At 46.7% G+C, this 27259-nt stretch overlaps 1 pseudogene; it reads left to right on the top strand.

The window, feature by feature from the left end:
• The first annotated feature begins 3311 nt into the window (after window positions 1-3311).
• Window positions 3312-27259, top strand: part of LOC120991129 — a 75154-nt pseudogene continuing 51206 nt past the window's right edge.

Raw genomic sequence — 27259 nt, 5'->3', positions numbered from 1 at the left:
AGACCACATGATATTGACATCATCACAGGGTCCTTCATCACCTAAGAATGCAGTTGTTAGTTATCTGCTGTTCGGCCAGAGCTGAAGGACCTGGGGTGAGGTCACTGTCATATGATCATTGGCTCTACTGCCTAGCCCCGCCCTCAGCACGGATCACATGACGGTGACGTCACCCCAGGTCCTTCACCAACTCCTCTCCTTAGCTCCGCCCCCTGCACTGATCACATGTCAGTGACATCATCCCAGGTCCTTCAGCTCTGGCAGTGCAGCAGATACTGGGCAGGTCCTGGTCGGTAGTCAGGGCTCTTGTTCTCTCTGGTATCAGCCATTCCTCCAGCCTGCAGGTAAGATGAGCTGTGAGGAGACAGTGTGGTGGAGAGCTCAGACATGTCACCTCTGTAGATTCTCCTCCTTTACACACAAGACATCCTTCTCTGCTCCTCAGCTTAGTATGATGGGGTAGTAGTGAGGATAGTGGGGGTTGTCATCATTCGCTGGCCCCTGACTGTCCTGGTGAGGGGCCCCTGCCTCCAGGAACACAATGAATGGAGCGGGGGCCCGGCCTGAGCTCAGTTCTCTCCAGTCTCTTCTCTAGGAGTTCTGGACACAGCTGAGCACAGCCCAGAGGTGGGACCTGCATCTATCAGACATTTATCTCCTGTGGAGCCACCAGAAATCTCCATGTTGGGGCCCCTGGAATCCATGTGGTGGAGGCTCTGAGAAGCGGGGCCCCTCCAGGCTCAGGAAGTGCGGTTCAGGAGGTGACATCTGGTCTTGTCCCCTGGGTGATTTCCTCTCCTCTTCTCATAAAGGCGCCTGCAGTACTAGAAGCCTCCAGCTCCTCCAGTTCTCTCCTCTTCTCCTGAACGACCACCAAGGATGGACAGGAAGGAGATCAGCAGAAGAATATTAGACCTCACCTTGGAGATCATCTCCCTGCTGAGCGGAGAGGTAAACTTTTCTAGATTTCTCTCCTCTGTATTGTATTCTGTAACAAGTCAGACATCGGGAAGGAGAATCCATCGTAGGAAGTGATAGGAAGAGTCCAGACCTTCCAAGTGATGGAGAACCTGAAGATCAGCCCCAAATATGGTGAGTGATGTATCATGTGACCAGTGACCAATAGTCATGTTGTAGGAGCCATGAGAAGGTAAGTAGGCACGTTGTACCAGGAGGAGAGGGCCGGAGGAGAGCACATGGCCCCTGAAGGGTTTATTCCCTAAGTGTCTCTCTCCATCCACAGGAGTACACAATAGTGAAGAAGACATCGGGGGACTGTGTGACTCCCATCATCCATCTCCAGGAGTCAGGAGGGCGGAGCAGGACCCCTCACCCCATCACAGAGCCTCCCCCTCACCCCCTGATACATGAGCAGAAGATCCTAGAACTCACCCACAAGATGATGGAGCTGCTGACTGGAGAGGTGACACTGCTGGGAATGCTGGGAAATTCTCCAGTAACAGCACTGGAGGGGTCTGGGTGATGACGGTGTCATTGTGTTGTCAGGTTCCTATAAGGTGTCAGGATGTCACTGTCTATTTCTCCATGGAGGAGTGGGAGTATATAGAAGGACACAAGGATCTGTACAAGGAGGCCATGATGGAGGAGCACCAGCCTCATATATCACAAGGTAAGGATCTTGTAAGGCAGGAGAGAGAGAGGAAAGGTGGGTAGTATGGTCCATGGCTGCAGCGTCTGATATTGGGCTAAGGCCTGAAGATGAGGGAGCCACCGAGGTAACTCCTGTCAGTGCCATCTTGGATTCTGCAGCAGGGCACTGAGTTGCTGAAGAGGAAGCGGCCAATTCTCTGTTCTGGAGCTACAAAACTAGATCCCCGTCATCCAGAACGTCTGGCCATTCTCCCTGGGGCAGGTGAGTAGGCAAAATCTACTGTAGATAGTTAAAGTAAGGGCCCAGGGTGCAGGAGCTCTAGAAGGTGTATGTTCATAGCAGTAAGCTCAGGCCATGTCCCTTTGGGAGACCAGTTTCTAAGGTAATGTCACACCTGTGACAGGTCTTAGAAGGTCTGAAAGATTATCTGCACATTAGTGATCTGTGTGTTGCTGGTATGTCCACACCTCCTGTTCAGGTGTGGCTCATGTGACCTTTACGTATCCCTATTTAGTATGACTTTACCCATCACTCCTTGCTCTGGATAGCTTAATTTGGTTTTGGAAGAGCTGGAGTGTGGTTCTTGTTGAAGTCCTGTTCATCCATCATTCTCAGAAGTTAAGTGTTCCGCTTGTTGTGTTTTGTATTCCACCCCCCAGGTTGTTTACTAGGCCTCAGCGAGACGCTGGTTCCTTCACCAGGGAAGGAACGGGTTGTCTCTGCCCTGTCATTACCTTTAGGGCATCCGAGGGTCACCAGGGTTTTCTAGGTTCCTGTGTATGGGCATCTCTACCATTGAGAGGTGCCCTTACGCATAGGAGTTAGGAGCAGGGTTTTATAGGTGGTGACCCTTTTCCTTCCCTAGCAGTGAGGCCTAGTGTCTTTCCCCTTCCCTCTTATTGTCTTTTGGTGTTATCGACTACTACATCCGTGACAGGTAATTCCTGTAAGTTGATCTGTGTGGCCCTCATGGATCGGACTTGTTTCCCAGCACATCCCACAGATGACGAATGGACTGAGATCTGGGAATCTGGAGGTCATCACCCTGATCTCTTTGTGATTTTCCTCAGTCTTGGTTTTTGCAGTGTAGCCAGACATTATCCTGCTGAAAGAAGGTCGCTGCCATTTGAAGGCATCACTGCCATGAAGGGTGGTGCTTGGTGGTACCTAACACATCCACATGATGCCAGGAGACAAGATTTCCAGAAGAGCATTGCCCAGAGCACCACACTGCCCTCACCAGCTTGTCTTCTTCCCATAGTGCTATCTGTCCCTTAGATAAGTGACTCCCAGATGCACTTGGCCGTCCACACGATTTAATGGGATTCTTCAGATCATGCTTATTCTTCCATTGCTCATTTTCAGATGCTCAGGGGCCCATTGTGGCCATTTCAGTACAGGTGGTGAGGAGCAGAATATTATTGTCACGGTTCCTCCCATGACAGAGGTTAGAAAATCTGAGAGACTAGCGGCACGTGAGGTTATCTGACAGTATCTCTGCTTTCACTTGTTACAGTGTTGTTGTTGGTAGGACCTACCATTATTATTGCTACTCTATTTAGTCTGGATTCACACTTCATACCATGCGGTTGATATTATCTGCCTGGAGTTGGAAGAGCTGGTGTGTGGTTCTTTTCTGAATTCCTGCTGATCCATTTTCTATTGAAGATAAGAGTTTTTTGCTTTGTATTTTGTTGTTCTCAATTGCTCGTTGTTTATAAGGCCCCAGGGAGACGCTGGTTCGTTCATCTGGGAAGGAACCAGTAGTCTCAGACTCCGTCACTACTCCTAGGGCTTTTTAGGGTTACTAGGGTCTAGGTTTTCGATGTATGAATATTCCCACCTTCAGGGTCTATTCATACTGACAGGAGTCAGGGCTAGGTTTAGGGTTTTCTATGTGGTCTCCCGTTCTCTTTCCTTAGCCTTAAGGCCTAGTTCCTGGTCATTTTTCTTCTGTGGTCATTCTGGTGTTTTTCCCCTCCCCCTCATTGTGACAATTATTTACCCTTGATAACTAAACTTAGAAGTGAAGGAGCTCAGAGAAGTGGATATAGACAGATCTACAGGAGGCCATGTATTCAGTCACTGTGTGCTTGTGTCTCCACAGATGGATCCAGCAGGAGAAATCCACCAGAGAGATGTCCCTGTCCTCTGTATTCCCAGGACTGCCCAGAGCAGAAGGTCCCAGAGAACCCTCAGGTAGATGGAGCTGAGCCCTATACACATCTATATAGGGGGGTCCTGCAGTCCTAGAGGGGTCATAGATTGCGGGGGTCTCTTATATGGATCTGCTAGATTTCCCAACTGTCTGCTGTATTGTACTGAATTGTTACAGATGACAAATCAGGGGGAAGATCTGACTGATATTAAAGTGGAGGATGAAGAAGAGCGGATGATGGGCGATCTCCCATGTAAGAGTGAGGTGGAGGAGGACATTCCAGGAGATGTCACCACAGGTATGGAATCATGAATGGAGAAAGTGACTTCAGATTCTGTCCTTGGTGCCTTCAGGGCAGGAGGAGTATCTGATCAACAGCTGCTGCGCTTTGATTGGAGATGTCCCCATTACATCATAAAGGGTTCCCCTTATCCAGCTGACATCTGCCGACCACATGACTTCCCCCTCTTTGTTGCCCCATTCCCTTAAACAGAACGTGACAGTTTCCTTGAACTCTGTTTATGACAGAACGCCAAATAAAATAGCAAAAAAAATAATTGCTGAGACTTTTTATGTTCTTTGAAAAAATAAAAATAATAAAAGCTAAACAATAAATTACAAGTAATTGATTCAATTGACAAATACAACTTATGTCACAAAATACAAGTCACAGAAATTACACACTGAACCTGCTGCTGGAGGAAGGAGGATCTCTCACTGCAGAACCAGGGAAACCTGCATCCTATACTGAGCAGTGTGAGGTTTTCAGCAGCAGGTACACTAAAAAGAGCTCTAATTATGCAGACTTTATCATTATCCAAGTCATGCCTCAAGACCTGTTTAAAAGGACGAACCCTGTATTATAGGATAGCTACCTTACATCTGGTGGCATTACATGCAGAACTGGTTTATAGCATATATCCAATTGCAGTCTAAGGGCTCATTCAGACGTCCGTATGCTGTCCGCAAAAATGTGGATACGTTTTTTTGCGGACAGTTCAGCATGACCGCAAAAAAACGGATAGCATTCTGTTTTTTTGCTGACCCGTAGACTTCAATGGGGCCATGTCCTGATTTTCACTGACAAGTGTAGGACATGTTTCATTTGTTTTACTGAGCTGTGCTATGGAAGAAAAGAGCCCCATAGAAGTGAATAGTACAGCATCTAATCTGCAACGAAACGGATCCGCATTTTTGTGGACAGCATAGGGCCATCTGAATGAGCCCTAATAGGAATGTTATAGGTTTGTCCACTCTGTAGTTTGAAAAATAATCATAAATTCCCATTTTTATTTTTACAGAGAATTCCAGTAAAAATATTGAGAGCAAAGCTATATTATCACTAAATTATAAAGAAGAAGCTGAAGATGTCCTGCAGCGCTCTTCAGGAGAAAACCTCATTACCCTTAGTGTACACCCAGGACTTCACAGTACAGATCTATTATATAATCCCCCTCATCATGAGGAACCTTCTCCTGACCTATTACAGATTGTTGCCCAAAATACAAGTCAGAAAGGGGATAAAATGTTTCAGGGTAGTGAAGATTCTACAGAACAATCAAGACTTTCTACACACAGAAGAATTTACTCAGATGAGCAGCCATACTCCTGTTTAGAATGTGGGAAATGCTTTACAAGTAAATCATATTTAGTTAAACATGAGAAAATTCACACAGAAGAAAAGCCATTTTCATGTTTGGAATGTGGGAAATGTTTTAAAACTAGATCACATCTTGTTATACACAAGAGAAATCACACAGGAGAGAAGCCATATTCATGTTCAGAATGTGGGAAATGTTTTACAAATAAAACTAATCTTGGTATACATAAGAGAAGTCACACAGGAGAGAAACCATATTCATGTTCAAAATGTGGGAACTGTTTTACATATAAATCTGATCTTGTTAAACATGAGAGAATTCACACAGGAGAGAAGCCATATTCATGTTTAGAATGTGGCAAATGTTTTATAAAGAGATCATATCTTGTTGTACATGAAAGAAATCACACAGGAGAGAAGCCATATTTATGTTCAATATGTGGAAAAAGTTTTACACAAAAATCACATCTTGTGGAACATGACAGAATTCACACAGGAGAGAAACCATATGCATGTTTAGAATGTGGGAAATGTTTTAGATTGAGATCATATCTTGTTATACATGAGAGAATTCACACAGGTGCAAAGCCATATTCATGTTCAGAATGTGAGAAATGTTTCACAGAAAATTCCAGTCTTGTTAAACATAAGAGAATTCACACAGGAGAGAAGCCTTATTCATGTTCAGACTGTGAGAAATGTTTTACTACTAAAGACAAACTTAACATTCATCAGAGAAGTCACACAGGAGAAAAACCGTATTCATGTTCAGAATGTGGGAAATGTTTTCCACGTAAAGGAAATCTTGTTATACATATGAGATTTCACACAGGAGAGAATCTGTATTCATGTTCAAAATGTGGGAAATGTTATACAAAAAACTCACACCTTGTTAGACATGAGAGAATTCACACAGGAGAAAAGCCATTTTGATGTTTTATATGTGAAAAATTCAAGAAGTCAGGAATAAGTATATTGTTTTTTTAGAGATAGGAAATGCAATAAGAGCAAAAAAGAATTTTAAACCCATCTTATTTACAGACGTTCAGTTTCGGGCTGCATGGCAAGATGTGTCACATTACTGCAAGTCTCAGAACAGTCTCACAACTTGTCTGCAACTTGCTGTCCTACAGCTATTTTAGAGCTGAGATTTGGCAGTAAATAATATCTGCCAAACTGTAGAAGTTGTAGTTGACCATGACTTACATTGTGTTCTATCATACGAAAGTTGTATTTTATGTGATTGTCTTGACATGTAGAGCGTAGTGTTGTGAACCCATTGACAGTCATTATATGTAGTGTAAGAATGCAACATATCATCTGATGTCACCGTGCATCTCCAGCTTAAAATCCAATAAGAATATTTATGTTCCGGGTGGAATTATTCTGTATCAGCCAAACAACTACATTATATTTCTTGGAAGAGAAGAGGAGCCTTGTTTACCTCCAGAGCAGTGAAGATGGATTGTCCCCATGAACCTTGCTTCTCATCACTGTATTCACACCTCCACCCACACTGCGGGAGAGTCCAGAGTGACATGGGGAAAAGTAACGACACTCCATGGAATAGTTTTATAACGTATGTGGACATATTAATATTTCATCTTCATCCAAACAGTATTTATATATAAAATAAAGTCTTCTATTTGCTCCTCGACAGCGTCGCCATTTTCACTGACAGACATTGTCTTCTTGGTTGATATTATTCTTTCTCCTCGCGCTGTGCGGTGATATTGGTGGCATGATGACTATATCACTGATTTATCTGACCGGGTGATCTGTGATACATAACCCCATAAGTACATTCCTGTGGTTTAATGGTAAACCTATCTAGATACTGGAGCTGAGTGATATATCGGTGGTGAGAATCGCTTGTGATGTCACATCTGTTAATTAACGGTAGCGGCTAAACTCCATGCAGGAAACGGACCTCCTGACGTCACACTATCACGTGACATTCCTAGGTCACGTGGGTCGGCAGCCGGGGCGCTCTGCTATTAGAGTATGAAGGTTACATATGGCTGCTTAGCAGTTTCTGTCTGCCTGTGAGGTAGATGTGAATCCTGTGGAGGGGCTGAGAATTCTGTGTGAGATTGCGGGGGGGGGACTGCTGTGTGAGATTGTATGGAGGGGGGACTGCTGTGTGAGATTGCACGGAGGGGGGACTGCTGTGTGGGATTGTACGCTGGGGGGACGGCTGTGTAGGATTGTATGTTGGGGGCCAGCTATGTGGGATTGTATGCTGAGGGGGCTGTGAGGGATTATATGCTGGGGGGGCTGTGTGGGATTGTATGCTGGGGGAGGACTGTGTGGGATTATATGCTGAGGGGGCTGTGTGGGATTATATGCTGGGGGAGGGCTGTGTGGGATTGTATGCTGGGGGGGCGGCTGTGTGGGTTTGTATACTGGGGAGGGCATTCCGTTTTGCATTCTGTCATAATAGAAGTCAATGGGCTGCATAATGGATCTGTCTGGTTTCCATTATGCAGGACCTGACTTTTTTTGCCCTGTATAACGGAAACCAGACGGATCCGTTATGCTGCCCATAGACTTCTATTATGACGGAATGCCTCCTAAAGGCTACCATTTTGCATTCCGTCATAGAATTCCCTTATATTTGGATTCCCCCACTGCCTGATATCTTCTACTGTACATGTAGAGGTGAAAACTGCTGGTTTTACTGTCTTCAATAAAAATGAATAATTTTAACCAATCTTTTTTAAATGAAATTTTTTTTTTCACTATCCGCTGGCGTTCCTCTGTCTGCTTGGAGCTTGTAGCTATGGATAGAGATCGGCACAGACGTCTACAATGACCCCAGAGCCCTCCTCACTAAGCCGCCTGCTGACCAGCATCTATAAGGGGACTCCCTGTATTGTACAATGCTTTAACCCCTTCCTAACTGCCTAGCGTTAATATACCTCTATGTCAGCAGTATGGTATTTAGAGATGGTGCCCGCTCCTGAGCACCATATCCCTGGGTGCCTGTCGTTTACAACACCAGGCTACTGTATGCAACTGATAATTACGTTGATTGCACATGCACACATTTAACCCCTCAGATGCTGTGGTCAAATGTGACCACAGAATCTGGGAGCTGAAAAGCCATGAGCACATGCTCCCCGCCATGAATTGGCTCCCCCAAGCGAGGATCGGGGAGCCGAATTGTGTGTGCAGCAACCTCAGTCCTCCCCAATGATCCAAGGCTGCCATAGCTATGTTCCTATGAAGATGCTGCCTGAGCATTGGAGTCTATGAGAGACACAGTCCAATGATTACTTACCTACGGGAACTATTAAAAAGTGTAACAAAATAAAGAAAAAGTTTAAATATATATATATTTTCCAGAAATTAAAACTATAACGAGCTTAAACTATATAAATTACTGTAATTGTACTGAATCGGAGAATGAAGAGAACAGACTAAGAAGACAGGTTGGCGTTCGCAGGAGGTGCTCAAACCCACATGCAGTTGTGCATATATATAGGGGAGCAAATCCTGCACATGTGGCCTGTTGCTAATGGCAATCCCCAGCAAAATGCATACGGTGGAGGATGCCCGCGGCGAACCACAAGTACCACAATAGACATCCTACACAAGGTAACAAGTGCGGATGTGATAATTAATATAACAAAATAACAAAGATAGGTGCACTCTGCAGTCTCACTAAACCCTCAAACTGATTTTAAAATTGAGAGATTAGTCAACATGTCCTACGGTGTAGAACATGTCTTCATTTAACAGCACGACCCCGGCCGAGGCATGAGCCCTTATATGGTTCTATGGGTTTTGTTTTTGCAGTGTTCCCTATTCGATAAAACTGATCTGTTCTCTTCATTTAAGAATATAACAAAATAACAAAGATAGGTGCACTAAGCCCGGGCACCACGCCAAGGTTTCTCAAGTAGCCCGGGACCTAACACTCTCCTACCTGAGCCGTTTGGGCAATACCAGGAGCCAGTGGGCAAATTACAGGAGCATCAGGCCGACTCACAAACAGCTCACCAGTTACCTCCAGCATGAGGCCATGCTTGCAATGGGAGGAGAGAGGAGTCTGCGAGTCCCACTCAAGACTGGCTGATATGTCCCAGGCTTTACAGGTGCACCTAGATGTGGCCTGTAAATGGAAAACAGGCACATTTAAATTGGAGTTTATACACCTCCAGGATTCTATATATACAAACTAAGAAGACAGGTTGGCGTTCGCAGGAGCTGCTCAAACCCACATGCAGTTGTGCATATATATAGGGGAGCAAATCCTGCACTTGTGGCCTGTTGCTGATGGCAATCCCCAGCAAAATGCATACCGTGAGTCGGCCTGATGCTCCTGTAATTTGCCCACTGGCTCCTGGTATTGCCCAAACGGCTCAGGTAGGAGAGTGTTAGGTCCCGGGCTACTTGAGAAACCTTGGCGTGGTGCCCGGGCTTAGTGCACCTATCTTTGTTATTTTGTTATATTGTTAAATGAAGAGAACAGATCAGTTTTATCGAATAGGGAACACTGCAAAAACAAAACCCATAGAACCATATAAGGGCTCATGCCTCGGCCGGGCTCGTGCTGCGGACTGGCGACCGTAGGTCGCCATTGTCACACCTGTGACAGGTTGTAGAAGATCTGAAAGACTGGCTGCACGTGAGCGATCTGACCGCCTCTTTTGGTTTTACTTTGTCTATTGATGGTATGTCCACACCTCCTTTTCAGGTGTAGATCATGTGACCATTACTACTCCCTACTTAGTCTGTCTTTACCCATCACTCCTTGTGGTTGATAGCTCTTTCTGGTTGTGGATCTTTGGTGTCTGGATTTCGGCTGTGTTCCTGCTTTCCATTTACCCGGAGTTAAGTGTCTTTCCTTTTGTATTGTGTTTATTTCCCTGTCTCTTGGTACCAGACCTGGGAAGGAACAGGTCATCTGTGGCCCAGCCACTATCTTCAGGGCCTTCTAGGGTGAGCCAGGCTTTAGGTCCTGTGGATGAACAGTCCTACCATCTGGGTTTGTTCCTTCTGTTAGCAGTCAGGGCTCAGGTTGGGATTTTATTAGGTGGTCACCTTTCCCTAGTTTGCAGGCCTGGTACCTTTTCCCTTCCTCTTGTGTTTGGTGTGGAGTTCCCCTCCCACACCACGCTGTGACAGCCATATTCTGAGGCAGGACCCATTCACTTTTTTGCAGTGTGGAGGCATGGACAGAAACCCTCATGGAAGCACTGTGTGAAAAAGTTATGGCTCTAGGAAGGCTGGCAGTAAAAAACAAAATTGGTCCTAAGTGGGTTATCCGAGACAAAGACAGACCCCCTAGCTGTAGCAGACCCTCCCGCACTGGTGACGATACCTGATCTCTGCTGTTGGATTTGGTCTGTGTGGATCACCGACCGGCACTTCCACTCACTTCTGTGCCGGCATCATGTATCATCGCCAATAACAGTCCTCAGCGGTTACCTAATGTCATGTGTAACGTCATACTCACCGAATCCAGCAGTGGTGACTGGGTGAGTGTCATCACCAGTGCAAGACTGTTTTGGTCTCTGATAACCCCTTTAATCATGTTTGGTTGCAACATTGAATGTGTTTCCTGGCGGCATCAGCGATACCCAGAACGGTGCTATCTTGTGCGGAGGAAAAAAAGATACCAGGCGGCATCATATATGTGAAAGTATTAAAAATACTAATAAAAAATATAAAGCATACAAAGGTAGCAGTGCTCATCTAAAAAACGACTCCCAGAAGCACGGACGTAGCCTGGATCAGCTGCTAACTTGTAATATGAAGAAAAGACAGAAAGGTCCAGCTTCTAAAAATCCAATTTCTTTATTCCAGCCGTTTAAAAAGTTTTCCATACACAGGACAGTAGTACAGAGTCTATGCGTTTCCGACTCACAAATTACAGTCCTTACTCATGACAAATGTGCTCTACAAATGCCACTCCATATAAACCCCCCTAACTCCCATCAAACACTGGGAGGCTAAGCAGGCTCACCTGGAGTAGGCGGTTGGACAATCACCACACTCATTAACCCTTCACCTACAGAAAAAAACATATACAATAAAATAACTTTTTTTCTCCTTGACAAAGAATGGCAGTTGCTAGGGGTAACTGTCATTAGTATTGCAAAATCAAATCATATCTCTTATTTAGACCCCTTGGGACACAGGTGCCCAATTCATGCATCCAAAAAGTTTCTCTATTCAGGAGTTCCCCTGGTGGAGTAACCCTTTCAATCCCCTGGACACGTAAGCTGGAGGTATTCCCTTGATGCTTTACCGCAAAATGTAAGCTCACTGCAGAAACATTTCTTGTCATACGATGTGGTGTATCTGAAATATGTTTTTATCGCATTTGATGTACATCCCACATATTGCAGGTTACAAGCTATACATGTGATCAGATAAATCGCAAACTGCGAATTACAGTTCAAGTATGACTTGATATTATGTGTGTTCCCATTTGCTGTAGAGCAAAACGTCCTGCTCATTTGCATATGAGAACAACAAATGCATTTATTCTGACCACATTTATAGCTGCCAATATATTTCAACCAGGTGGGCTTCTGTAGGGGATTTGTCCGAAAGCCCCAGTTTTTTCTTCATATTAAAAATACTAATAGTATAAAGCATCCACAGAGCGGACAGAGATAATGAGAAAAGAAGCATCATGTATGAGCTGATCTGCTAGCAGAGAAAGTATAAAATACTAATAATCAGTATAAACCATCCACAGAGATAATGTGAAGAGATAGTAATTAAAGGGGTTATCTCATCACAGACAATGGGGGCATATTGCTAGGATATGCCCCCATTGTCTTTTAGGTGCTGGGACCAGCACCTATATCAGGAACGGAACCCCGCAAGGTGGTGGCTTGAGGACTCTGGTCCGGCCACCACCGAGCACTTGTTGGAGATACAACTTACAGCTTAGTCTATTGCTGGATTGACCGCAGTTCATATTTATAACACTAGATGTCGCTGTTACTAATGCTCATTTGTAGTCTCTCTATGCATTTCTATGATGTGTTGTATTTTCCTGTACGTTGAGATGAACTCACTGATTTATTTTTTCCTGTCTGTGCCAGTCACCATGTAAAGTGACCTTCTGTTATTTCACGCATGTTCCAATAAGCCCAGTTCCTGTTACTCCACAATGTCTAATCTGAATTGACTCCGCTGTACCCAGCAATCATACTCTGCAACAGGTTATGGGCCCAGTGACCGGATAAAGCCCAGTGACCAGGCATGGCCCAGGCAGAACAAAGCCCTGAACGGGAGATGCAGAGATCGACATAAGGAAGCTTTCCAGTGACATCTCCTGTAGACAAGTAAGATTGTTCATATATAAAGGAGGGAGAATGGCCGGAAACTCAGAGGTTAAACTCTCAGTGGCCAAGCCTAATAATGACAATTATCAGCTATGGAAGCTTAAAGTGGAAATGCTATTATCCAGAGATCACTTGTGGGAGGTCACCACCACAGAGAGTCCACAGGACAATGATCAGGACAGGCCAAGATAAGCTTACTAGGGGAGGATGCTCAGCTCATTCACTGGCACAGCGAAAGGCATGTGGGATATACGGAAAAGACTGCATGAAAGAACCAGTTTAAATAGCAAGTTGTTTCTACTGCGGAAATTTTTACCAAAATTAGGTTTAGCAGAGAATAAGACATGCAGGAGCATATAAACGCCATGCTGGAAGTGATCGCACAACTTAGATCAATCGAGGAGAATATAACAGACAGTCCGCCACAGTCATGTTGTTGTGTAGTTTACCTGATACATATACTGCACTGATCAATGCGCTGGAGACACGGCCTGAGACAGATTTGACACTAGCATTTATGAAACTCCACAGAAACCGACACCAGAACCGCTCTTAAAGCTACAGATGCAAGGTTACACAGGAAGGAGACCAGGGTGTGTTTTAGATGCCAGGGACACATAAAGAAAGACTGTACTATATGAAAAGCAGAGCAAATGAGACAGCGTCCCTCTTATACTAAACAAGAGGTCAAAGCCACAATCTCTGATCCATGGGAAGGTGTCACGGGTAATTTGGAAGGGGAAAACACCAGGCACACACAAATAAAATAGACAACAGTCTAGGCCTCAAAAGCTAAGGAAGAGGGATGGTGACCTCCTAGTAATCCCTAGGCCCTTCCCTAACTTCTGCCAGTATGAGCAGATCCTGATGGTGGACATGCTCATACGCCATATACCTATGCCCTGTGTAGGAAGGCGCAAGGGTCCGTCATTGACGGAAGGTACGTGTCACCGAGGTTCCTGGCCTCGGTGAGATAAGAACCGGTTATTTAATGTGTCAGCCGCAGCTAGTGCTTGCTGACACTGTTTATTCTTAGTGTGGCTGAAAAGCCGATCCGGGCCGGTTCTTATTGGGAGCAGCCAAAGAGCAGGGTGGGTGGCTGTTCCCCACGTCCAGGCCAGGTTTTGGGCTGGGGTTTAAAAACCCAGCCAGCAGCTCAGCTGTGGGTGGATTATCCTCCATGGCAGAGGAGCTGAGGAGTCTGTGGTTTGAGACACAGACATTTATTTGTGAGAGCCATAGGCTGGGGAAACAGGCCTCTAAAGCCTGCTGCGGACTGTGGGTGAAAATCATCTGCTGACCAGGTGAAGTCTTTTTACACTGTGAACTTTGTGTGGTGTGAACAGGCACCAAAAAATGAACGTTTACTTTTGGCTTGTTTCCTTTCTGTGTGAGAATAAACACTGAACTTTGGTTTACAACCTTGTTTTTGCCTCTGTACTGCGTCCGCTTACCCTGCCTACCAGAGCGAATCCCCACAATTGGTGGCTTGGAGCGGGCAAGCGCAGTGAGGCTGGCGTGAACGCCGAAATTTAATTTTTTCTCTCACGGTTGTATGTCATTTATCAAACCGGCTAGATTCAAACCGGTGTCAAGAGACGAAATGGAGGCTGTTATGAAGGCCCTTGTGGAGGCTAACCTGCAACAACGCGAGGCTAATAAGCAGCAGCAGGAGACCAACCAGTTGCTGCTACAACATGTAATGGCGTTACAGTCAGCAGGAGCAACCCCAAGCGTACACGATGCCCGGAAAGCAGTACGTGCAGCGATCCCTAAAATGACCCCCGCAGACGACATCGAGACCTACCTGGCGATGTATGAAAAAGTGGCCACCAGGGAAAAGCTGCCCCAAGACCAGTGGGCTGAGATCGTCGCTCCTTTTCTGACATCAGAGTCCCAGCGGGTGTTTTTCGACTTGCCTGATGATCAAGCGGCTGACTACCCAAAGGTAAAGGGGGAGATTTTGGCAAGACTGGGGGTGAATGTGCTGGTCCGGGCCCAGCGGGTGCATCAGTGGGGGTTCAACCCGGCGGAGCCCGTGAGACCCCAGTATTATGACCTGCTTAACCTGTTACAAAAGTGGCTACAACCTGACGTGTTGAGCCCCACGGCTATGTTGGACCGGTTATTAGCAGACAGGTTCTGGAGGGCTCTGCCACCCCCTCTCCAGCAATGGATTGGCCAGGTCTCCCCAGGGAATGCGCTGGAGATGGTCGACCTGGTGGAGCGCTATGAGGCTACCCGGAACTTTCAGGGGGGTTCTGTTGGGAGGGGGGCAGTCAGATCCCGTAACTCTCCACCCCGGACCCAACAACCGGTGCCCATCAAACCTGCCCGGGATATAACCCCTGTGGACCCCGCTCCAATAATATGCTGGCGGTGTCGAGAGCCAGGCCATGTTCGAGCGGACTGTCCACGTCAGGGGGAACCCATGGACACAAACTGTGGCTTCCGTCAGTCATTATATGCCAGGAAACTATGTGCAGTGGGTGCACCGGAGTCTCTGAACCACCTGTGCCAGGTTGAGGTGGGAGACACTCCAGCGGAGGCTCTGTTGGACTCAGGAAGTTTGGTGACCCTGGTAAGGGCTTCCCTAGTACGCTCCACTGAGTACACCGGCCGTAAGGTTGGAGTCATGTGTATCCATGGGGACTTGAAAGACTATCCTACTGCTATAGTGTCTCTGTCTACGGTTTCCGGCAGGTGGATCCACGAGGTGGCTGTTGCAACCCACCTCCACTATGAACTTATAGTAGGGAGAGACTTTCCGGGTTTCACGGCACTGTGGCCGGTTCCGAGAGTGACTGATACGCATGATACAGGTGTAACCCTAGCAGACTGGCCCGGCTCAGGGGGGAGACCAGAACCCTGGGAACCTGAGTCCGAAGGTCCCGCGGTAGGGGTGACCGCCACTTCGGTGGAAGAGGGGGAAACAACCCCGCTAAGTGTAATGGTGGGAGACATGGAAGACTCGCCACCGGGGCCTGAGCTGGCAGACCTCAATGTCTCAGGGGATAATTTTGGTACCGCACAACACCGGGATCCAACCTTATCCCGAGCCTGGGAAAATGTACTAATAATAGATGGTGAACCACAACAACCAGGGGCAGAATCAGTGTTTCCCCGTTTTGTGGTACATCAGGATATGTTGTATCGGGTAAATCAGCTGCGAGGTGAATCCGTTGAACAGTTGGTGGTGCCCCAGGCTTATCGCAAACTCGTGTTAGAGTTAGCCCACCAGCATGTTCTTGGGGGTCATCTGGGAATGCAGAAAACACAGGACCGCATACTACAACGGTTTTACTGGCCCAGTGTGTTTAAAGAGGTGGACGAGTTCTGTAAGTCTTGCCCGACCTGCCAGGCAACTAGCCCCCAGCACCTTTTCCGCAGTCCCTTGGTACCCCTCCCGATCATTGAGGTACCGTTTGAGCGAATCGCTATGGACCTAGTAGGTCCTGTACCAAAGTCCGCTAGGGGACACCAACACATATTGGTTGTCCTTGATTACGCTACTCGGTACCCGGAGGCAGTGCCACTGCGACATACTTCAGCAAAACTTATAGCTAAAGAGCTAATGGAGATGTTCTCCCGAGTGGGGCTACCTAAAGAGGTCCTGACTGATCAGGGGACCCCTTTTATGTCCAAGGTCATGAGGGAACTCTGCAAGTTGCTGTGTATAAAACAGTTACGGACGTCCGTGTATCATCCACAAACGGACGGACTGGTGGAAAGGTTTAATAAAACTCTAAAAACCATGTTAAAAAGGGTGGTGACCAAAGATGGGAAGGATTGGGACCTTCTTCTGCCCTATCTCATGTTCGCAGTGCGAGAGGTGCCCCAGGCCTCTACTGGGTTCTCGCCCTTCGAATTGCTATATGGCAGACATCCTCGTGGCTTGTTGGATGTAGCCAAAGAGGCGTGGGAACAACAACCCACTCCGCATAAAAGCGTCCTGGAATATGTTACTAAGATGCAACAGCGGATAGAGACCGTTTTGCCTCTTGTCAAGGAACATATGGAGGCCGCTCAGCGAGCCCAGAGTCGGATCTATAATCGGCAGGCTCGGGTCCGGAACTTTAACCCGGGTGATCGGGTTTTGGTTCTGGTGCCGACAGTGGACAGTAAGTTCCTAGCCAGGTGGCAGGGGCCCTACGAGGTACGTGAAAAAATAGGAGAAGTAAATTACAAAGTACACCAGCCGGGGAGGCGAAAACCGGAGCAGGTTTACCATGTTAATTTGCTAAAACCTTGGAAGGATAGGGAAACCTGTACGGAAGACAGTCCGCGGCCGGGCTTTCTTGGACAAGAGGTTCCGGCTCCTAGGTCTGATGTGAGGGAAGCGGTTGCCAACATAAAAATTGCTGACAGCCTCTCCTCTAAACAGGCTCAGGAAACCAGGGAGTTCGTTAGTCGGAACACGGATGTGTTCTCAGACCTCCCTGGACGCACTTCCTTAATCCAACATGACATTGTCACTGAGCCTCAGGCAAAAATCCGGTTAAAGCCATACCGAGTACCCGAGGCTCGGCGAAAAGCCATCTCGGAGGAAGTGCAACTCATGTTGCGGCTGGATGTCATTGAGGAGTCTAAAAGTGAGTGGGCTAGTCCTATAGTCTTAATCCCCAAGCCAGACGGGTCGTTACGATTTTGTAACGATTTTCGGAAATTAAACGAGATATCAAAGTTCGATGCATATCCAATGCCTCGGGTGGATGAACTAATTGAGAAATTAGGTCAAGCCAGGTATTTTTCTGTTCTGGACCTCACCAAAGGGTACTGGCAGGTACCCTTGACGGAGGCTGCCAAAGAGAAAACTGCCTTCATTACACCAGAGGGGCTGTACCAGTATAAAGTGTTACCCTTTGGCCTGCATGGCGCCCCCGCCACTTTCCAACGTCTAATGGACATTGTGCTTCGTCCACATCGGCGGTACGCCTCGGCTTACCTGGACGATATTATCATCCACAGTACAGACTGGGAAAGTCACCTGCCCAAAGTACAGGCCGTAGTGGACTCCCTTCGAAAGGCGGGGCTAACGGCTAACCCAAAGAAATGTGCGATAGGGTTAGAGGAGACTAAATACCTTGGGTATGTCATTGGGCGCGGAGTCATCAAACCCCAAGTGAGCAAGATAGAGGCGATACGGAATTGGCCCCGACCTGCCACCTCTAGACAAATAAAGTCGTTCCTGGGAATGGTGGGCTATTACATGAGGTTTGTCCCCCATTTTGCCACTTTAGCGGCTCCGTTGACAGGGCTCTTAAAGGGACGTAAGTCCGTGATAGTCCGCTGGAATGACCAGGCGGAAGAGGCTTTCTCCGCTTTGAAGTCGGCACTGTGTGGGTCCCCGGTTTTGGTGACGCCCGACTTCAAGAGGGAATTTGTGGTACAGACTGATGCCTCCGAAGTGGGCCTCGGTGCGGTACTGTCTCAGGAAGTCAACGGGGAGGAGCATCCCGTTGTCTTCCTCAGCCGTAAGCTCACTCCAGCGGAGACCCGGTACAGTATAGTGGAGAGAGAGTGCCTGGCCATCAAGTGGGCACTCGAGTCTCTCCGCTATTATCTGTTGGGGAGGAAATTCCGTCTGGTGACCGATCACTCCCCTCTCAAGTGGATGAGCCAGGCCAAAGAGAGGAATGCTCGGGTCACCAGGTGGTTCTTATCGCTGCAAAACTTTAAGTTCACAGTAGAACACAGGGCAGGCCGGTTACAGGGAAACGCGGATGCCCTGTCCCGAGTACACTGTCTGGCGTGTGTTCACCCCCTCAGGGTTGAACAAAGGGGGGAGGTATGTAGGAAGGCGCAAGGGTCCGTCATTGACGGAAGGTACGTGTCACCGAGGTTCCTGGCCTCGGTGAGATAAGAACCGGTTATTTAATGTGTCAGCCGCAGCTAGTGCTTGCTGACACTGTTTATTCTTAGTGTGGCTGAAAAGCCGATCCGGGCCGGTTCTTATTGGGAGCAGCCAAAGAGCAGGGTGGGTGGCTGTTCCCCACGTCCAGGCCAGGTTTTGGGCTGGGGTTTAAAAACCCAGCCAGCAGCTCAGCTGTGGGTGGATTATCCTCCATGGCAGAGGAGCTGAGGAGTCTGTGGTTTGAGACACAGACATTTATTTGTGAGAGCCATAGGCTGGGGAAACAGGCCTCTAAAGCCTGCTGCGGACTGTGGGTGAAAATCATCTGCTGACCAGGTGAAGTCTTTTTACACTGTGAACTTTGTGTGGTGTGAACAGGCACCAAAAAATGAACGTTTACTTTTGGCTTGTTTCCTTTCTGTGTGAGAATAAACACTGAACTTTGGTTTACAACCTTGTTTTTGCCTCTGTACTGCGTCCGCTTACCCTGCCTACCAGAGCGAATCCCCACACCTGCTAAAACTGACGAGCCCTAGGATAGGTAGCAGGAAACGAGACAGCTGGTTCCTTCCCAGATGAAGAAACCCGCGCCTCCCTGAGGCCTAGAACCAAAACACACCAGAGAACAACAAACACAGAAGGCAACTAGTACTTAGCTTAGAGATGTATGGAGAAGCAGGAGATCCAAGACAAACAAGCTCAAGCAACTCCAAGAGGAAATATCAACCACATGGTCAGCAGCATGAGGCGGACCTAAATAGAGCCTCATCACTGATAACAAGCAGCACCTGAGGAGAGGTGAGATCCTGCCAAACAACAACATACAAAGAGGAAAACAGAGAGACCTGTCAGATAGCCTCACGTTCAGCAAGTCTATCCTATCTTCTTAATTCTGTCACAAGAGGGACCGTGACAGTACCCCCCCTTCTACGGGTGACTTCAGGACACCCAGGACCGACCTTATCAGGATGCGCCCTGTGAAAGGCCTTCACAAGGCGACTGGCATTAACGTCGGTCGCCGGACCCACATTCTTTCCTCTGGACCGTAACCCTTCCAGTGCACGAGATATTGAAGAGATCCACGAAGAATACATGAGTTCACTATTCTGGCAATCTGAAACTCAAGATTACCATCCACCATGACGGGAGGTGGGGGCAGGGAGGATGGTTCAGCAGGTTCGACATATCTTTTAAGCAATGACTTGTGAAATACATTATGAATTTTCAAAGCCTGCGGAAGTACAAGATGAAAAGCCAACGGATTAATAATGGAAGAGATCTTGTATAGCCCAATAAACCTTGGTCCCAACTTCCAAGCGGGTACCTTCAACTTAATGATTCTTGTGGACAGCCACACAGAATCACCCACTCTCCGGTCTGGACCACTCATACGTCTCTTGTCAGCCATACGTTTATACTTTTTACTAATTTTATTTAAATGGTTTGGAATCTTCCGCCAAATAGATGACAACGAAGAGGAGAATCTTTCCTCTTCAGGTATACCAGAAGTCTCAGTACCAGAAAATGTGCCAAAATGCGGATGGAACCCATATGCACCAAAAAACGCTGACTTATCAGTGGACTCCTGTCTACGGGTATTTATGGCAAATTCGGCCAACAACAAAAATGAAGACCACTCTTCTTGATTCTCAGAGACAAAATATCTCAAATAAGTCTCCAGATTCTGGTTAGTGCTCTTAGTTTGTCCTTTTGACTGAGGATGAAAGGCAGAAGAGAAGGACAATTGGACCCCCAGACGAGTACTGAAGCCTTCCAGAATCTGGAAACAAATTGAGTCCCTCTATCAGACACCACGTCAGAGGGAATGCCATGTAGTTTCACAATGTTATCGACAAACACTTGAGCGAGAGTTTTGGCATTAGGTAAACCTGATAATAGTATAAAGTGCGCCATCTTGTTGAAGCGGTCAACAACCACCAGAATCACAGTTTTCCCAGAGGAATTAGGCAAATCTGTGATAAAGTCCATGGACAAATGAGTCCAGGGTCGGGATTGGATAGACAAGGGAAGTAGAGATCCTGAAGGGTGAGTATGAGTCACCTTAGCATGTGCACAAGTTTCATAAGCTGCCACATAGCCCTCAACACAGATACATAACCCTGGCCATCAGAATCTCTGAGAATTGAGATCCACAGTGGATCTGCTCCCAGGTTGTCCCGTAAGAACAGTATCGTGATGTTTCTTAAACAACTTGTGTCGTAGTTCCAAAGGGACAAACAACTTCCCTGGAGGACAGGAATCGGGTGCCTCTCCCTGGGCCTCCAAGACGTCTGCCTCAAGTTCAAGTTCAGGATAAAGGGCAAATACAACCACCCCATCAGCCAATATCAGAGCAGGATCCCCCGAATAACCCCCCAACCCCCCCCCCCCCAGGAAAACTATGCAACAAGAAATCAAGGAGATTGGCTGAGCGTGGAGGAATCTAACAGCCTCCTTGATTTCTCTTGATTCAGTGTTGATAGGGTAATGACCACTTCCCTTTTCTCAGCTGTTGCTCAGTGGTCATCACTTCTACCCTTTTTAGTCTAACCCCACCCTTTTGACTATGCGGTAGATAGCTTCATTTGGGTTAGGCTGAGCTGGTGTGAGTTTGTCTCTGGTGTTCCTACTCGTACGTCGCTACAGAAGTTGTGTTGTGTTTGTTTGTGTTTGATATATTCCCTGTTGTTTGTATCTGGGCCTGAGACAGAGACTTGCATTCGTCCATCTGGGGAGGAATGGGTTGTCTCTAGTCCTAACCTTTTTCCAGGGCCTTATAGGGATATAAAGGCCTAGGTATCCTGCATATAAATATTCCTACCTTCAGGGTCTATTCATATTGATAGATAGTTAGGGCCCGGATTAGGGTTGGTTAGGAGGTGACCTGTTTCTTCCCTAGTTTCCAGGCCCAGTTACTGTTCCCCTTCCCCCTTGTTCAGTGTGGAGTTTTTCCCCCACACTGATCGTGACATTATCTACTGCCATAAAAACCGCCATTTCGTTCAGGTCAGTGCAGCTATGGATCCTATGTCTGTACTGGTTGAACAGCTGCAGGGACTGTCTTTGGAGGTAGCTGACCTCCGCGCAACAGTCTTACAGGTTCAGAGACCACAGATGGCTGGTTCCGATGGTGGGTACCAGGCCTGTCCTGAACCTAAGGTTGCCCTACCGGACAGATTTTCTGGGGGTAGTGACAATTTCATTCAATTCAGGGAATCATGCAAGTTGTACTTTAAGCTGCGTCCATACTCTTCTGGGGATGAGTGTCAACGTATGGGGATGATCATTTCTTTGCATGAGAATGATGCACAGTCTTAGGCTTTTTCTCTGCTCCAGTCAGTAGATTAATTTTTTAGAGCCTTGGGTCTTATTTATGATGACCCGGATCTGATCTCTCAGGATGAGACCAATTACGTGGTTTACGGCAGGGAAAGCGCTCCGCGGAAATATATTGCTCTTAATTTAGGAGATGGGCTATGGATACGGAATGTAATGATACTGCTCTCCGTAGCCAGTTCTGTCAGGGTCCATCTGAGAGACTGCAGGATGCGTTGGCCTTTCATGAAAAACCTGAGTCATTGGAAGCAGCTATGTCTCTTGCTGTACATCTGGATAGATGCCTGAGGGGGAGATCTAAGGGTCCTCACCCTCAGGATGTACTGTCTAATAAGGTGGCGTCTTCCTTTGACACTTATGGTAAAGAGACACCTGTGGTTATGCCTTGTGAGGAGCCTATGCAGTTGGGGGGGGGGGCTACTCCTGGGACTGCTGGTAAGAGCTCTGGTCATCTGAAGGGAGTCTGTTTTTGTTGTGGAAAGAAGGGACATTTAGTGAATATTTGTCCGTAAATTTAGCGTCAAGGTGTAAACAAAAAAAAAAAATGCTTAATCCCCAAATTACTATTGGTGGTGTGGGTGGGGAGCAAGAAAACTTACTTTTGTCATTTACTGGTAGTACCCAATTTCTCCTGTCTGCCGAGGTGGCGCTAGAGTCAAAAAGAGTTGAAATCAAGGTATTTATCGACAGTAGGTCTGGGGTTAACGTGATTGATGGACAGTTTGCTCGTATTCATTGGTTGACTACTAGTGCACTAGAGAAAAGCATTTCTGTCTTTGCAATTGATTTTGCACCTCTTACCCAAAAATGCCTGTCGCAGGTGGTAAATGACATCCATTTAAGAGTGGGTGATTTCCATCAGGAATCTATCTCCTGTTATATATTGGAGGGTCTGCCTGCTCCGATGGTTTTGGGCTTACCGTGGTTAAGCAGACATAAACTTACCATCGACTGGCAAGCGAGACAGATTCTCAATTGGAGTGATTTTTGCATGGACAACTGTCTTAATGCGTCCTTCTCTGTGGTCACCACTAAAACTGTTCCCTCATTCATTTCCGAATTTTCTGATGTGTTTTCTGAGAGTGGTAACCAGGAGTTACCCCCTTATCGGGAGTATGATTGCCCGTCAATCTTATTACTGAAGCTAAACTGCCCAAATCTCGGTTGTATAATCTTTCGGAACCCGAAAGAAAGGCTATGCAAGAGTATATCACCGAGAGCTTGGCGACATATGAGACCATCCAAATCCCCAGTGGCTGCTGGGTTTTAATTTGTAAAAAAAATTAATTGGTACCCTTAGACCATGTCTGGACTTCCGTGAGCTCAACCATATTTCCGTCCGTGATCCTTACCCCCTTCCTTTGATTCCGGATTTGTTTGGTCAGATTGTCGGTGCCAAGGTGTTCTCGAAGTTGGATCTGAGGGGGGCATATAATCTGGTAAGGGTCAGGGAGGGGGATGAGTGGAATACCGCATTTAATACCCCTGAGGGTCATTTTGAAAACCTGGTTATGCCCTTTGGGTTAAACAACGCTCCAGTGGTTTTTCAACACTTTATCAATGACATCTTTCATCATCTGGTGGGGAGGTTTGTTGTTATATATCTGGATGACATACTAATTTATTCTCCAGACAAGGAGACTCATAAGGATCATGTGAGACAGGTGTTACAGATCCTACGAGAGAATAAATTGTATGCGAAGATGAAAAAATGTGTTTTTGCTGTTCAGGAAGTGCAATTTCTGGGTTACCTGCTCTCATCCTCAGGTTTTCATATGGATCCCGAGAAAGTTTGTGCGGTGTTGGACTGGGATCGACCCGAAAATCTGAAAGCGCTTATGCGTTTTTTCAGATTCACCAACTACTACCGTAAATTCATTTTGTCTGAAGGCGTAGTCATAGCTGCCCTATATCCTGATCTTGAGGCTAAGGTGTTGGAGGCCCAAGAGGATGCACCGGACTCTTGTCCTCCAGGAAAATAGTTTGTTCCTTCAGACTTACGTCATAAGGTACAGTCCTGATCAAAAGTTTAAGACCACTTGAAAAATGGCAAAAAATCCTATTTAGCATGGCTGGATCTTAACAAGGTTCCAAGTAGAGCTTCAACATGCAACAAGAAGAAATGGGAGTGAGACAAAACATTTTTTGAGCATTCAATTTAATGAAAACAACGAATAAACTGAAACAGGCTGTTTTTCAGCTGATCAAAAGTTTAGGACCACACCTCCAAAAAAAAAACGAAATCCCCCCAAAACAGAAATCCAACTTCCAAACATGAACTCAGTAATGAGTAGCTCCGCCGTTATTGTTGATCACTTCCAAAATTCGTTTCGGCATGCTTGATGCAAGCGTTTCCATGAGGTGAGTGGGAACATTTCTCCAAGTGGTGAAGACGGCCGCACGAAGGCCATCTACTGTCTGGAACTGTTATCCATTTTTGAAAACTGTCCCTTGCCATCCATCCCCAAAGGTTCTCAATTGGATTTAGATCAGGGGGACACGCAGGATGGGCCAAAAGAGTGATGTTATTCTCCAGGAAGAAGTCCCTTGTCCTGCGGGCATTGTGTACTGTAGCGTTGTCCTGTTGAAAAACCCAGTCGTTACCACACAGACGAGGGCCCTCAGTCATGAGGAATGCTCTCTGCAACATCTGGACATAGCCAGCGGCCGTTTGACGCCCCTGCACTTCCTGAAGCTCCATTGTTCCACTGAAGGAAAAAGCCCCCCAGACCATTATGGCACCCCCTCCACTGTGGCGCGTAGAAAACATCTCAGGTGGGATCTGCTTGTCATGCCAGTAACGTTGGAAACCATCAGGACCATCAAGGTTACATTTTTTCTCATCAGAGAATAAAACTTTCTTCCACCTTTGAATGTCCCATGTTTGGTGCTCTCTTGCAAAGTCCAAACGAGCAGTTCTGTGGAGTTCAAGGAGACGAGGTCTTTGAAGATGTTTTTTGTTTTTGAAGCCCTTCAGTCTCAGATGCCGTCTGATGGTTATGGGGCTGCAGTCAGCACCAGTAAGGGCCTTAATTTGGGTCGAGGATCGTCCAGTGTCTTGACGGACAGCCAATTGGATCCTCTGGCTCAGTGCTGGTGAAATTTTTTTGGGTCTTCCACTTGACTTTTTTGTTCCATAACCCTCAGGATCATTTAAGAAATTCCAAATGACTGTCTTACTGCGTCCCACCTCAGCAGCGATGGCGCGCTGTGAGAGACCCAGCTTATGCAGTTCAACCATGTTAAAAAAGGGAGAGTTTTTTTGTGCCTTGTGACCACCTGACAGAAGATGACAATGAATCCACATCTTTGCACAGATTTGGCCTTTTAAAGGCATGTGGTCCTAAAATTTGGATCAGCTGAAAAACAGCCTGTTTCAGTTTAATCGTTATTTTCAATTAATTGAATGCTCAAAAAATGTTTTGTCTCACTCCCATTTCTTCTTGTTGTATGTTGAAGCTCTACTTGGAACCTTGTTAAGATCCAACAATGTAAAATATGATTTTTTGCAATTTTTCAAGTGGTCTTCAACTTTTTATCAGGACTGTAGTTCTAGGACCTGGGATGATATCACTGGGACCAGAGCCTCAACTGCTGAGCTCCGCCCACACTTTAATCACATGACAGTGACCTCATCACAGGTCATTCATCACCTCTTCTCCTCTCCACTGCAGAGCCCCGCCCCCTCCACTGATCACATGATGGTGACATCACCCCAGGTCCTTCACCACCTCCTCTCCTGAGCTCCGCCCCCTGAACGGATCACATGATGGTGACGTCACCCCAGGTCCTTCAGCTCTGGCAGTGCAGCAGATACTGGGCAGGTCCTGGTCGGTAGTCAGGGCTCTTGTTCTCTCTGGTATCAGCCATTCCTCCAGCCTGCAGGTAAGATGAGCTGTGAGGAGACAGTGTGGTGGAGAGCTCAGACATGTCACCTCTGGAGATTCTCCTCCATTACACACAAGGAATCCTTCTCCGCTCCTCAGCTTAGTATGATGGGGGAGGAGTAGTGGGGATAGTGGGGGTTGTCATCATTTGCTGCTGGGTGAGAGAATCTGCGCCTAGTGAAAGAGGTTTTTACTGCCAGGAGCTTAGATACACACTGCACTGCCAGGAGCTTAGATATACACAGAGGTCAGAGTCTTTCCCGTCAGTGCAGCTTTATGAGGGTCTGAGTTTTGCGGGATGAGTTGTACTTTTTCTTGGCCACATTATTGCTGACTTGGGACTCAATGATTAACCTTTATTTTATTTTTATTTTTTTGTGGAGGTGTCATGAAGAAAACCAGCAATAAGACCCTTCTCCTGAATGAGCCACCAAGGATGGACAGGAAGGAGATCAGCAGAAGAATATTAGACCTCACCTTGGAGATCATCTCCCTGCTGAGCGGAGAGGTAAACTTCTCTAGATTTCTCTCCTCTTTATTGTATTTATTGAAAACCCTCTGTTCTGGGAGAGACTCCCCAGGCCTCCATGTCGGTCAGCGAGGTCCACATTGATTCCTTTGCGATGCACTGGAGAGAAGGATAGACATAGAAACAATGTCTCCAGGTGTCTTTCTCTGGGGAACAATGTCCTGCAGAGTATTTTATGATCAGCAGACAGTATCAGGAGGATTACATTCATCATATCAGTGTAAAGCAAAGCTATACTTTTACTCTTTGAAGACTAGACATCAGGTAAAGGAAACATTGTACATATATGTCCATCTGGAGGGTCTCCCTGCCCCCAATACTATGCCAGTATGAACTGGTCTTGTCCAGTTTGCCCCATCCTGACTCTACAATACGGGAGATGAAGGGCGATGTGTGAGACGTATGGTAAGTGAAGAACTCGTCTTTATCACTTCTCCCCTTTTTCTCATTTACATCCATCGACAGACGACTACTTCCCGCGGCCCTGGTGGCAGCAGGAGGACTCTCCTAAATCTTCAGCCGTTCATTGAGCTGTGTTCTGTATGAAACCAGCATCGTACCTGGGGGGAGTAGTAGTACCAGTCATCAGCTGCTCATTCTGTGGACCTGGATTGGATTCTACTACATACTTTTTGCATAGTTTAGGAATAAACCAAAACAGGAATTTTACAACTATATATTATATATCAACAGGATACAAAGTAAGACCTAAAATACAACCTGTGCTCTTCCCGAAATCCAACCCCCAGATTTATACATTTACTAGGACTGGATGATGGTTGACCACCTTATTGTCCCAGACGTTGTATAACACATTATTGAGAGACTGAGTCTGTGGTGGCAGCATGGTCAGTCCCAGCAGGCATGCATCATGCTTGAGTTCAGGGTCCAGGATCCATTTGCATTGACGGACATGGATGCAAGTGACTTTACCTTGGAGCTTGCAGTGGGCTGTATTTGGGCTGACTCGTTA

Source organism: Bufo bufo, chromosome 2, assembly GCF_905171765.1.
Source record: "Bufo bufo chromosome 2, aBufBuf1.1, whole genome shotgun sequence".
Classification (NCBI taxonomy): Eukaryota; Metazoa; Chordata; class Amphibia; order Anura; family Bufonidae; genus Bufo; species Bufo bufo.
Note: the sequence above shows the minus strand (reverse complement) of the source record. Positions and strands in the feature narration are given on the sequence as shown.